General features: G+C 52.4%; 1 protein-coding gene across 2 annotated transcripts in view; it reads right to left on the reverse strand.

Moving 5' to 3' along the window:
- The window catches only part of LOC116951900 (uncharacterized), a 30,826-nt gene extending 22,998 nt beyond the window's left edge, over window positions 1–7,828 (reverse strand). The window contains exons 1-3 of one of the 2 annotated variants that reach the window (XM_032970743.2): window positions 7,471–7,828; window positions 4,598–4,610; window positions 2,608–2,709 (exon numbers count right to left, since the gene is read on the reverse strand). The gene's annotated coding sequence lies outside the window, so the exon portion shown is untranslated. The remainder of the gene's footprint in view (window positions 1–2,607; window positions 2,710–4,597; window positions 4,611–7,470) is intronic. The other variant, XM_032970751.2, reaches the window with a different exon arrangement.
- Window positions 7,829–14,154: the final 6,326 nt, after the last annotated feature.

The raw sequence follows: 14,154 nt of genomic DNA on the forward strand, positions 1-14,154 counted from the left end.
CGGGCTCATAAGCGCTGCGTGGAAACCGCCGCTCCGCACGGCAGCGTTAGGGAAGGGGGAGGGGGCATAAAAAATGCGACGAGGTGTTTTGTGCAACTGGTCACGTGGCCGTGGTGAAGAAACACTGGGGCCCAATGGAGCAGCGCTTCCTAAAATGAAGGTCTCTGGGAACTCCTTTGCCAGTACCAAAATATGATCAAAGGTTTTTTCCCCTTTTTTCTGGCAACAAAACAGCTGTGTTAAGATGTTAAAACACCAAGCCTCGTCTCAAACTGTGTTAGATCAGAGGGCGCCAAAAGGCGGCACCGTACGCCTTTTGGTGTCCTCTGGTCTAACACCAATTGAGACGTGGCTCAAAAGAAAGCTATCTCTGGTGTGGATCAATCAGTTTCAAGGACAATGCATCATATTATCAGAGCGTGTTTTTTTGTTTGCATTCTGACCACAAGCATTGTGGTTAATGCAGACATTATTCCCTGTTAAAGGTTTCAGTTTGATGTTTTAACATCTTAACACCTGATTTGTTGTTAGAAAAAAGGGGAAAAACGTATTATCATGAAGGTCTCTTCCGAGCCACGGCAATCGCACCCCGATCGGCGCACATACACGGCACAACGTGAACTGCGGGCGCCACAGTGAAGTTTGTTGTGTTGGGGTGGGTGGGGGGTCCCGATAATTTAACAGAGGCCGCACCTTGCTGATGAGAACACTGTGTAAATATTTTTGTTCCTGGGTAGTAAGTGTTATTTCCTAATTGCTTATGCCTCAAAAGTACAGAAAATGGCTATTATTCCCCACAAACTTTGATTTTGTGATCAGGACTGTGATATTTTGAAATTGACCTACTTTCATTTAGAAAACGCGGTGTGCATTTGTGTCACTCCTTCACATAAAGTCCTGGTCACAAAACCAAAGTTTGTGGGGAATAACAATAGCCATTTTCTATACTTTTTAGGCATAAGCAATAAAAAAATAACACTTAGTACGCAGGAACAATACTTGTGTTACATAGTGGAATCAGTGAATTGGAATCAAATCCAGAAGTTGGCTTGTTTCACGTTCAAAACAAATGTGAACGGACTAAAACTCTATATTGATCTGGAGCGTGCATTGATCGGTCCATAGGAGAAGTGTTTAGTTTTCTGCAGTTACGCAACCTCTGTACCGTTGTGTGTGTTTGTATTATTATTGTTGTTGTGGAGAGCGGTGGCGTCGTGGTTAGTGCACTGCGCTAGGAACCCAACGCCCCGAGTTTGATTCCCGCTCACGACCAATAACAGTAGCGAATATCTGAACCGATCCCGGGCCTCCCCTAGGTCGACTCAGCCTTAAATGAGCACGTGGTGTGGTGTGTAAAAACATCAGCACTGGGGAGACAAAGGGGGCCACCGTGGTGGTGGTCACCCCACCCTCTCGTGTGCCGTGCGGGCCTTCATAGGCGCTTGCTTACAGCACTTGCCCCTAATAGTCTGTCAAGGGGAGGGGGTATCTTTGTCTTTATTGTTATTGAACACAAACAAGACTCCTTTGCTCCCAAACAAGTCTGGCCACAAAGTTCACTTCCGCGGCGAAAACAGAGCCACGGCTCACGATGTCAACTGCAACATCGCAATCAAGGTCAAATACGAATTCTGCGCTGTGTTGAAATCGCCCCGATAAAACGTCACAGCAGCGTGGATTGATCTGGGCTGACGATGGTGGCGATGGGTGGTGATGATGGCGATAAGATCACCCGGCTTAAAATGTGACTGCTTGCGCGGTCACTCCCAGCACTATCGGAGAAGAGACATCGGCAAAGTATGCGGAGATGCGAGCCGGTGACACAACGCCGTGCGGGCGTGAAGACACGCGCCGCGAGAGCCCCCCCGGAGAGGGTGGGGGGGTGCCCCCGCGCGGTGAGCAAAGCCAAAGCTTTAGGCGCCCACGTAGCTCAAGGGGGGCCCCCTTCCTGAGCCACGTGGCTCAAGGGGGTGACCAAGAGCTACGTGGGGACAACATACGAAAAAAAACATGCCAATCGATGTTGCCCACGTCTAGGTGACTTGCCTACGTGTCATCTCGCTACATCGCTTCTGCCATGTCACGATACATCTACGTTGTACTTACAAGTTCCCGTCAGCCGTGCTCACGCGGAGTTTACGAATTGCACCCAACGGGCCAGCACCACCACTCCAAAATACAAAGATCCCCCGTATAGCCTTAACAGACTGTTGGGGCAAGTGCTGTTAGCGAGCAACCATTAAGGCCGCCACGGTACACGAGGGGGTGGGTGGCCAGCAGCACGCCCGGCCGCCTTGGTCTCCCGAGTGGCGACGTTTACACATCGCAGCAGGTACTCATTTGAGGCTGAGTCGACCTAGGCGAGGCCCAGGACCGGTTCAGAAAATCGTCACCGGTTGTTGGTGGCCGTGAGCGGGAATCAAGCTCAGGTGGCCGGGTTGGTAGCGCATCGCCCTAACCGCTACACCACCACTCCCCACACCGACTGCCGAGACACACACGTGCACACACCAATACCAACACCCGGCCATTCCACACTAAGTGACGGAGACGTCACCACGGCCCCTGTGCCAGGCCAGGTGCGCTTTGAGGGAAACGCGCACGTACCTTCAGGCTGCTTGACCATACTTCCCCGCCCTCGTCGCCCACGTGCTCGCTGCCACCTGTCCGTCAGCGCCGTCTCGACTCGGCTGCTCCCTTGCGGCAGCCCTGCAGGGGAGAGTCACGTGACGCTGGTCGCAATGAAAGAGACGCGCACCACGTGACCCTGGTGGGCACGCGCAGGTCGTCGAACGACTCTGAACGCGCCCACGCGGTCGAGGTCTGGGTAGAAGCTGCGTGCGCATAACCAGCGGCGCGCGCTTTAGGAATAAGCAAACCCGAGCCTAAGAAAAGCGCAGGGCCCCAAGTATATCAACGGGTGTGGGTGACGGGAGTCCATGAAAAAATACGTTAAATATCAAAATAAACGTACATTGGAAAATAACTGAATAGTTCAATGTGGTGTTTCACAAACACCGGCTCAACTTAACCTCCCCCCCCAACAATAATGAGCGTTGCGAGCTCATTTAACCCAGACAAGACATTATCACCTCTTTTCTACATATCTGTATTATCTTCTCATCACCCCCACTCACACTGACGCGGCGAAGCTCGGTAAATTGTTGCTCACGTAACCCGACATTTGTCATCCAGCAGTGGCTCGACAAGGCAGGCGGGCGTCTGGCCGGACGTAAACACACACGCACACAGGCACACGTGTGCACACACACTCACAACAACAACCGCCATTCGCCACTAAGTGGCGGTGACGTCACCACGACGCTTGTGCCAGGCCATGTGCACCTTGAGGCCACGTGAAGTGTCGAACGCCCGCTGGCAGGAGGTCACGGGGCAGACCCAGCAGGTGCCACGGGTCGACTGACTGAGATGACTGGCTGATGCACCACCTGTTCCCCCTACTGTGCCAACCTGCTGTGCTTTAGCCACCCGGCGCTCCGCTCGTTGTTGTGAGCGTCGCTCCTCCGCCCTCCGTTGTTGTTGGAGGGCGACTGCCTCCAACTGCCCAGTAGCGTCCTTCACGAGCCTCCTCCACAGAGGCCGATCTTGACACCGCTGGTACCAGTCATCGGCAAGTCCACTCAGCTCCACGTCCTCTTGTACCACATCACTCCATCTCTTCTCTAGCCCGTGCCACGCCCGTTTAGCCCCCTCAATCCGGCCGAACAAAAGCTGTTTCGGCATTCGGTGGCTGGGCATGCGGGCTACATGACCCCGCCAACGCACCCTTGCCTGCCGGAGGAGCTCACCGATGGGACCTTGCCCAGCCTGGTTAAACCCAGGATCGATCGTAGGCAGGCCAGCCTAAATGTTTCTAACCGGCGAAGATGTTCCATTAGGGGGGTCCACGTTTCGCAAGCGTAGAGAAGGGAGGGAATGACCGTGGCCGAGAAGACCTGAAGCTTAGTGCGGAGCGACAGACCAGGTAGCTTCCACACAGCGTTACGCAACCGATGAAAAGATATTGCCGCTCGACTGATTCGGAGTGAAACCTCTGCTGTTAAACTGTAGCCGGTCATAAGCACACTGCCCAGGTATGGGAAACTCTCCACAACTGCCCAATCACCAATTGGGAGTTGTGGGGGTGGAGTGTCCGATGGTACAAAATACCCAGGCAGGTGCTTAGTTTTGGTGGGGCTGATGGTAAGGCCCCATCTCTTAGTGGCACGCTCCTCTCACACTTACACACGCACACAGGCACACACACACAGGCACACACACACAGGCACACGTGTGCACACGCGGGCGCCATGCATCACCGTCTACGCGCGGTGCGTTGTACGCGCACCGGCTCATGTATCCATCAATCGTTGAAAAGCAACGAACAAAAAATACAACAGCAGCCCACACCACGGGGCAAGGGGTTTTGTGTGTGTGTGTGTGAGACTGTGTGCAGTCCCGAGTAGGGGGCCGAATCGCTCCGAGGTGTATTATACGCTCCGGAAAATAAGACGCATCCAGCCAACGTCGTTTCGCGCAGCACCCCGCGACGTTAATTACACAAATCCCACGGTCGCACCGGGATGATGAGGCTTACCTGTTGTTAATACCTGGAGAGAGGGGAGGGAGAGGGGGAGAGAGTGGACGGGGGCTCAAGTGAGCCGTATAATCCGAAACTGGTGCATGAGCATACTTAACAATAACTCAACACACTCGTCAACAAAGCTGTGGCTTTAGAATAATACGTATTTAATCGGTGACGTTTCGGGCAACGACCCTTCTTCATGTGCCCATGTGGAAGAAGCTAGGTGTACCCGTGTGAGAAGTTTGTCTGTAATACCGGACGTCTGATGTCCGTGTGAAGTTGAATAACAATGGTGCACGGCAGCAGCAGCAACAACAACTACTACAACAACAACAATCACATTGTATAGGTCGGCAGTAGGTGGAGTGGGGTGGGTAGGCGACTCACTGTGAGCAGAGAACACAAAGAGTGTGATGAGTGAGTGAGAAGGAGTGAGTGTGAGTAAGTGTGAGAGGGAGTGTGATGAGTGAGTGAGAGGGAGTGAGGGATTGAGTGTGAGAGTGAGTGTGATGTGTGATGAGTGAGTGAGAAGGAGTGAGTGTGAGTAAGTGTGAGGGGGAGTGTGATGAGTGAGTGAGAGGGAGTGAGGGAGTGAGTGTGAGAGTGAGTGTGATGTGTGATGAGTGAGTGAGAAGGAGTGAGTGTGAGTAAGTGTGAGCGGGAGTGTGATGAGTGTGTGAGAGGGAGTGAGGGAGTGAGTGTGAGAGTGAGTGTGATGTGTGATGAGTGAGTGAGAAGGAGTGAGTGTGAGTAAATGTGAGAGGGAGTGTGATGAGTGAGTGAGAGGGAGTGTGAGAGGGATTGAGGGAGTGAGAGGGAGTGTGAGAGTGAATGAGTGTGTGAGTGAGTGAGAGGGAGTGTGAGTGAGTGTGAGAGTGTGTGAGAGTGAGTGAGTGTGTGAGTAATGGAGTGTGAGAGTGAGTGAGTGTGTGAGTAAGGGAGCGTGAGAGTGAATGTGAGAGTGAGTGTGAGAGTGAGTGAGTGTGTGTGTGTGAGTATGTGAGAGTGAGTGTGTGAGTGAGTGTGAATGAGTGTGTGAGTGAGTGTGAGAGTGAGTGAGTGTGTGAGAGTGAGTGAGTGAGTGTGTGTGAGAGAGAGTGAGAGTGAGTGTGAGAGTGAGTGTGTGAGTGAGTGTGTGAGAGTGAGAGTGTGAGAGTGAGTGAGTGTGTGAGTGTGTAAGTGAGTGAGTGAATGAGTGTGAGAGTGAGTGTGAGTGAGTGTGAGAGTGAGTGTGAGAGTGAGTGCGAGAGTGAGTGAGTGAGAGAGTGAGTGAGTGTGTGAGTGAGTGTGAGAGAGTGTGAGAGTGAGTGAGTGAGTGTGAGAATGAGTGAGTGAGTGTGAGAGTGAGGCTGTGTGAGAGTGAGTGCGTGAGTGAGTGTGAGTGTGAGAGTGAGTGTGAGAATGAGTGAGTGAGTGTGAGAGTGAGTGAGTGAGAGTGTGAGTGAGTGTGAGAGTGAGTGAGTGAGAGTGTGAGTGTGAGAGTGAGTGAGTGAGAGTGTGAGAGTGAGTGTGTGAGTGAGTGAGTGTGAGAGTGAGTGAGTGAGAGTCTGAGTGAGAGTGTGAGTGAGTGTGAGAGTGAGTGAGTGTGTGAGTGTGTGAGTGAGTGTGAGTGTGTGAGTGAGTGTGAGAGTGAGTGTGTGAGTGAGTGAGTGTGAGAGTGAGTGATTGTCTGAGAGTGAGTGAGTGTGTGAGTAAGGGAGTGTGAGTGAGTATGAGAATGAGTGAGTGAGTGTGAGAGTGAGTGAGTGAGAGTGTGAGTGAGTGTGTGAGTGAGTGTGAGAGTGAGTGAGTGAGAGTGAGTGAGTGTGAGTGTGTGAGTGAGTGTGTGAGTGAGTGAGTGTGTGAGTGAGTGAGTGTGTGAGTGAGTGAGAGTGAGTGAGAGTGAGTGTGATAGAGAGTGAGTGTGTGAGTGAGTGTGTGATAGTGAGTGAGTGTGTGAGTGAGTGAGTGAGAGTGAGTGATTGTCTGAGAGTGAGTGAGTGTGTGAGTGTGAGAGTGAGTGAGTGAGAGTGTGAGTGAGTGTGTGAGTGAGTGTGAGAGTGAGTGAGTGAGAGTGAGTGAGTGTGAGTGTGTGAGTGAGTGTGTGAGTGAGTGAGTGTGTGAGTGAGTGAGTGTGTGAGTGAGTGAGAGTGAGTGAGAGTGAGTGTGATAGAGAGTGAGTGTGTGAGTGAGTGTGTGATAGTGAGTGAGTGTGTGAGTGAGAGTGAGTGTGAGAGTGAGTGTGTGAGTGAGTGGGTGTGAGTGTGTGAGTGAGTGTGTGAGTGAGTGTGTGAGTGAGTGTGTGTATGCCGTGAGTGAGTGTGAGTGAGTGAGTGTGTGAGTGAGTGAGTGTGTGAGTGTGTGAGTGAGTGAGTGTGTAAGTGAGTGAGTGAGAGTGAGTGAGAGTGAGTGTGATAGAGAGTGAGTGAGTGTGTGAGTGAGTGAGTGTGAGAGTGAGTGTGAGTGTGATAGAGAGTGAGTGAGTGTGTGAGTGAGTGTGAGATAGAGTGTGATAGTGAGTGAGTGTAAGAGTGAGTGAGAGTGAGTGTGTGAGTGAATGAGTGTGAGAGTGAGTGAGTGAGAGTGAGTGAGAGTGTGAGTGAGTGTAAGAGTGAGTGAGTGTGTGAGTGAGTGAGTGTGTGAGTGAGTGTGAGAGTGAGTGTGTGAGTGAGTGAGAGTGTGAGTGAATGTGTGAGTGAGAGTGTGAGTGTGATAGTGAGTGAGTGTAAGAGTGAGTGAGAGTGTGAGTGAGTGTGAGAGTGAGTGAGTGTGTGAGCGAGTGTGAGTGAGTGAGAGTGAGTGTGTGAGTGAGTGTGTGAGTGTGTGAGTGAGTGTGTGAGTGAGTGTGTGAGTGAGTGTGAGTGAGTGAGTGTGATAGTGAGTGCGTGAGTGTGAGAGACTCTTACATGCGCCCGTGAGACCGACAGGAGAGTCGCATCGTCTTCTCGTCTCCAGTGGCTCCCTCCGCTCTCTATCACTCCCCTCTCTCTCTCTCCACAATCACTTCGCTCTCTATCACTCCGCTCTCTCTCTCTCCTCTATCACTCCGCTCTCCTCTCCGCCTTTGGCTCCGCTCTCTGCTCACTGATGGAGGTTGCGAGTGGAGCGCTGCGCGTTTATAAGCGGCGGGGGGGCGGGGGCGGGGCGGTGTTGCGGTGTGTTATTGTGAGTGTGCGAGTCCGTCTGTGCGCGCGTCAGCTGTGCACGTGAGTTGTGTGTGAGTTCTATCGGAGCGGTGGCGCAGTGGTTAGCGCACTGCGCGAGTTGGATTCCCGCTCATGGTCATAACCAGCGAGGATTATCTGACCCAGGTGCCGGACCTCCCCAAGGTCGCCTCAAATGAGGACCGGTCGCAATGCGTGAACATCGCCCCTGCGGAGACAAAGGTGACCGGGCATGGTGATGTCCACCCACCCCCCTTGTGTATTGTGCCGGCCTTAATAGGTGCTCGCTAACAACGGTCTCTGTGAGACTGTGTGAGTGTGTGTGATTGACAGCTTGTGTGTCTTGATGAACGCGTGTTCATGTGCGTGCGTACGCGCGTTGTGTTTGTGAACGTGAGTTGCTTGTGTGTCTTCATGCACGTGTGTGTATGTTTGGCGCGCGCGCACGTGCGTGCGTGTGTGGTTATCCATGTGTGCGTGTTTATGAATGGGGAGCGGTAGTGTAGCGGTTAGCGCGCTGCGCTATGAACCTGGCGACCCGGATTCGATTCCCGCTCACGGCCAACATCAGTGACGATTATCTGAACCGGTCCCGGGCCTCCCCTAGGTCGACTCAGCCTCAAATGAGTACCTGGTGCGGTGTGTAAACATCGCCACTGGGGAGACAAAGGCGGTCGGGCGTGGTGCTGGCCACCCACCCCCTCGTGGACCGTTCCGGCCTTCATAGGTGCTCGCTAACAGCACTTGCCCCTACAGTCTGTTAAGGCTACATGGGGGATCTTTGTCTTTGTTTATGAATGTGATTGCGTGTGTGTGTATGTGGATGCGGTGTGTATTGATGGGGAGGGGTGACGTAGTGGTTAGCGCACTTGCGCTATGAACCGGGCGAACCAAGTACGTGTCCCGCTCACCGTCTAAAAAAAACCATCAGCGACAAATAATCTCAACGAATTCTGGGTCTCCCCTTAGGTCGACTCAACCTTAAATGAGCACCCGATGCTGTCTGTGTCTGTGTGTAGACACTCTGGGGAGGCAATGGCTCTCGGCCACAGCAGCCTCTCGTTCGCCGTGCCGGCCCTAATAGGTGCTCGCTAACAGCACTGGTCACGTCGGCCTGCATGGGCGAGACGGGGAGGCGGGTGAAGGGTGGGGAGGGCTCTTTGTCTTCGTATGGAATGTTTGTGATTCCGTGGGTGTTTGTGTGAATGCTTGTGTCGCGAGTGCAGCGTATTGCCATGCAGCGCAGCAAGGGGACGTGGACAGAGTGGGGCTGGAGTGAGTGGGGGGGGGGGCAACTCCCCCGCCCCCCGATCCCCATCCGCCCCCCCCACACACACACAACTCTTGTATTTTGTTCAGCGTAGGGGTCAGCAATATGGTGGCACCCCCTCAATTAATATCCACTCGGAGTGGGCTCCATGGCTACTCGCTCCACGAGTCGGGACGCGAGTGTGAGCCGCTACTCCCATGGGGCCCCCCACTTACAAACAGCCCCCCGCCCCCACAAGAAAATATGTCCCTCTCTTTCTCGCTCTCTACGTCTCTCTGAGACTTGTCCGTCAGTTCAGTTCCGTGCGTCTCTTGTCTGTCTGCGCGTCTCTCTTCGCTCGCTCGCGTCTCTCGGTGTCTCTCGGTGTGCCGCGTCTCTCGGTGTCTCTCGGTGTGTCTCGGTGTCTCTCGGTGTCTCTCGGTGTGTCTCGGTGTGTCGCGTCTCTCGGTGTGCCGCGTCTCTCGGTGTCTCTCGGTGTGTCGCGTCTCTCGAAGTCTCTCGGTGTCTCTCGGTGTGTCGCGTCTCTCGAAGTCTCTCGGTGTGTCTCGGTGTCTCTCGGTGTGTCGCGTCTCTCGGTGTCTCTCGGTGTGCCGCGTCTTTCGGTGTCTCTCGGTGTCTCTCGGTGTGTCTCGATGTGTCTCGGTGTCTCTCGGTGTCTCTCGGTGTGTCGCGTCTCTCGGTGTCTCTCGGTGTGCCGCGTCTCTCGGTGTCTCTCGGTGTGTCTCGATGTGTCTCGGTGTCTCTCGGTGTCTCTCGGTGTGTCGCGTCTCTCGGTGTCTCTCGGTGTGTCGCGTCTCTCGGTGTCTCTCGGTGTCCCTCGGTGTGTCTCGGTGTGTCTCGGTGTCTCTCGGTGTCTCTCGGTGTCTCTCGGTGTGTCGCGTCTCTCGGTGTCTCTCGGTGTCTCTTGCTGTGCTGCGTCTCTTGATGTCTCTCGGTGTGCCGCGTCTCTCTCTCTCTCTCTCTTGGACAAGAAGGCTCGCCTCGACGGAGGAGGCTGAACTGAACCAGTAACTTTATTTGGACGCGGAGAGAACTCGTCGCTAATTTAATGAATCCACCTCAACAACACGTGGGTACACATTCACACAAAAAAACACCCCCCCTTGGAGTCTCACAGACCGGGACGCCCACAAATGGCACGTGCTTTCCCTGTAGTAGAAGTAATAATATATATTAAAACCCACCCACCCCGTACCTGTGCAGCTGTGTGAGTCTTTGTTTCATTGACCGTAGATTCCAATCCACCCACGACCCCGCACTTTGATCGCACACCCACGGGTCTAATACCCAAGTGTCCTTTAGAATACAGCCGTAAAATTGTAATATCCAAGCCCATGGTGCCCTTACAACTCTACGCCTGCACTCTTAACCGTCTCAACCAGTCCCATTGAAAAGGGGGCACGACCTCCCCCCCCACCTCCATCATTTAAAATACCACGCACGTGTGAATGTTGAACCGCTTTCGTACCGTACGTAGCCAACCGCGCTAATCGGAGGTGGGTAAAGCGAGTCGTCTAACGCGGTCAGATGCGTTCCTGGGGAGTGCCGCGTTTGGCGAAAAACGCGTTAAGCGAAAACAATTTCCCCCGTACATAATGTGACGATAAAGTTTGTCGAGATGCGATTTTTACTACACACACCGCGCGCGCACGCGCGTGGTGAGATGGCCGGACAAACGAACAACAGAGGGCACGCCATCGCGTCCATTCCGCGTACCATATTATTATTGTTATTATTAGATTCGGATTTTACTATCTTTTTATTGGATGTTATCTTTAACCGTGAGCGTGGTGTCTTTAACGTACTGCTCGTTGAAATATTTCGTTATGAAAGGCACTTCGCGAAATAAGGATCCTCATTAACGGTATCGATCCGTCACGGAGCGTTGGGCGAGCGGTGACGTCACAGCTCCGTCCGTGCTCTGTGACGTCACATCTTAATCCGGGATCTGTGACGTCGCCAAGTATTACGTTTCGCATCAACAGTTTATGCAAATTATATGTCGAGGTTACATTCAGGCCGACTGATCGAACATAGCTGGGCCAACTATGTAGAACCCGTGAGAATGCTAAATGATATGGCAAATAAAATAATCGATTGTTCAAATGAAACGGCGTTCCAGAGTGGTGACAATTTCGTGGACTCGCTGGGTCGTCGTGGCGGCGGTGATCGGCTACACGGGCGAGCAAAGGACATCTCTCAAAAAGAGCTTCATAGCTCATCGGATTCCTCCAGTATAAATAAATATTCCAGAACGATTTTGGAATGCCCGTTGCTGCAGTGAGGAAGCCACACGCGGGTGTTTATAATCGGAGGCAGCCACGCGTGTAATCCGCGTTCCGCAAATCAGACGCGAAGCCAGGGCTCACGTTCTCCGAGGAGCGAACGCCGTGACGATAGCGGCATTAGAGAGACAAGGAGATGACAGACACACGATGATGCGTACACGACCTTAAATTTTGTGGGGTTTTTTTGTCAGCCGGGTGAGAATCCGTTGGAACTTCTAAGTGTATTTGCGTTACACGTACGCATGTTGAACTTCTTTCGCACCGTACGTAGCCCATCGTGCTAATCGGAGGCATGGACAGTAACAATATTTACGCGATATAACCTCCGCCCCCCCTGGTTAGCACGGTCGCCTACTTACGATGCCAAATAAGTTAAACATACGTACAACGTATGTGCATTGTGCACGCAAGTCCCCCACCACCACCCCGCTTAATATAGAGACCGTTGCAACGTTGTTAACGAGCTCCTCGACTGGGTAAGAGAAAACATGAAGAGCGCTGAAGAGATTCCCGTTCTCCGGGAAGGAATGTCGCTGTGTAGTTTCTCCCGGATCGTGGAGACGTCTTGCTTAGACTCGCGCACGTGCACCGACACTTGCACAAACACACATGGGGGGGGGGGGTGCATGTACGTACAAAACAAACCCAGTACAAAGGACCCCCTCTTTCCCTGAAGAGACGTTAGGGGGTCGGGGTGGTGGAGGAGCTGTGACTGCACACCGAACCTCCTCGCGTGTTTTACTCGAACTGAACTTTCTATTTGACCAGGTAAGGCCCACTGAGCTACCTGGCCATCACAAATGATAGCTTCAACGAAGTGGCTTATTATTTGCGTGGGCATTTTTAGCGGCCAAATAATCTAGACGCGTGGCGATGTTGATTCTAAATGTGGAGGACCCGGAGAAAAATCTACGCCACCACGGGGAGAGAGAGACACGCAAACTCCAAATAAACAGCAGCAGGCGTCAGGGTCGGGATCGAACCCACGCCTTCCTGCATACCGGGCGAGGAAGTTAACATCTCCTAGCCACCGTGATCATGATGATGAGAGAGAGAGAGAGAGACATGCAAACTCTAAATATACAACAGCAGACGTCAGGGTCGGGATCAAACCCACGACCTCCTGTATACCAGGCGAGGTAGTTAACATCTCCTAGCCACCGTGATGATGATGAGAGAGAGACACGCAAACTCTAAATATACAGCAGCAGACGTCAGGGTCGGGATCGAACCCACGACCTCCTGTATACCAGGCGAGGTAGTTAACATCTCCTAGCCACCGTGATGATGATGATGAGAAAGAGAGACACGCAAACTCTAAATATACAACAGCAGACGTCAGGGTCGGGATCGAACCCACGATCTCCTGTATACCAGGCGAGGTAGTTAACATATCCTAGCCACCGTGATGATGATGATGAGAGAGAGAGACATCACAAACTCTAAATATACAGCAGCAGACGTCAGGGTCGGGATCAAACCCACGATCTCCTGTATACCAGGCGAGGTAGTTAACATCTCCTAGCCACCGTGATGATGATGATGGTGATGAGAGAGAGACAGACACGCAAACTCCAAATATACAGCAGCAGACGTCAGGGTCGGGATCGAACCCACGACCTCCTGTGTACCAGGCGAGGTAGTGAGTCACGTGCGGGCAACCGAAGAACGCGCTCCAACACTTTTTTTGCGTTTTGGTTTAATTTCTACAACGTTTAAGTTGTGCAGGAGTGTAAGAAAATAAACGTGGCATGGCGCGTCTGCTCATTTCATCGCCGCACGAGTGTTAGTGAACGTACAACGTTTACATTTGTCTGGATTTTGAACGTTTGTTCAACTGCGACGTTGTGCTGTGATGCAGACTGTCACGGGGTGTTGCCCTTCGTCGTTTGCCTGTCCAGCAAAAGCTTCATTGAGTGTGGACACTTGAATTCTGGAGGGTCCTGCATCGTGATGTTTCCACGTTCCTTTTTTAACGAGTGTGGTTTTTGAGCGCGTGGGAGAAAGGAGGAAGCCAAAACCAAAGATCCCCCGTATAGCCTTAAAACAACTGTAGGGGCAAGTGCTGTTGAGTGAGTAGCACCTATGAAGGCCGGCACAGTACACGAGGGGGTGGGTGGCCAGCACCACGCCCGGCCGCCTTTATCTTCCTATTGGCAATATTTACGCATCGCACCAGGTACTCACTTGAGGCTGCGTCAACCTAAGGGAAGCCCAGGACCGGTTCAGATAATTGTCACCTGTGTTGGCCGTGAGCGGGAATCGAACTCGGGACGTCGGACTCGTCGCGCGGCGTAGCGCTAACCCTTACACTACCGCTCCCCACAAACAAAGACAAAGATCCCCCGTATAGCCTTAACACACACGCAATCATAAAGCATCTGCAGAGATGGATCCACAATTCAACTTGCTCTGCTGCCATCCTCTGCCCAACTCGCAGAGCAGATTCACAGATTCGCGTCTTATAATGCAGAAGAAACAGCGTGAAGGCGTGTGGCGTTGTCGGCAAGCACCTGCTTCTTAGCCAAGCGCACAATGTCCGCTTAGATCGGAGCCGACTCCGTGTTTATGAATTCTCTGAAATGCACAGGGTCTCTCCCCCCTACCCTTGACAAATAACCTCTCTCCCACACACACACACACAAGTTCACAGTGGCTCATAGAACAGGGGTCGGGAACCTTTTTGGCTGAGAGAGCCATGAAAGCCACATATTTTAAAGTAAATTTCCGTGAGAGCCATATTATATTTTTTTAACACTGAATACAACTAAATGCGTGTATTTTTAACTAAGACCAACAATTTTAGAATATAATAAGTCTCTGAATGTATCCTTTTTAATAACGTTGTTATACCAACAACCAATAATA

Source organism: Petromyzon marinus, chromosome 3 (assembly GCF_048934315.1).
Source record: "Petromyzon marinus isolate PM22_M1 ecotype Great Lakes invasive population chromosome 3, UKy_Petmar_22M1.pri1.0, whole genome shotgun sequence".
Lineage (NCBI taxonomy): Eukaryota > Metazoa > Chordata > Hyperoartia > Petromyzontiformes > Petromyzontidae > Petromyzon > Petromyzon marinus.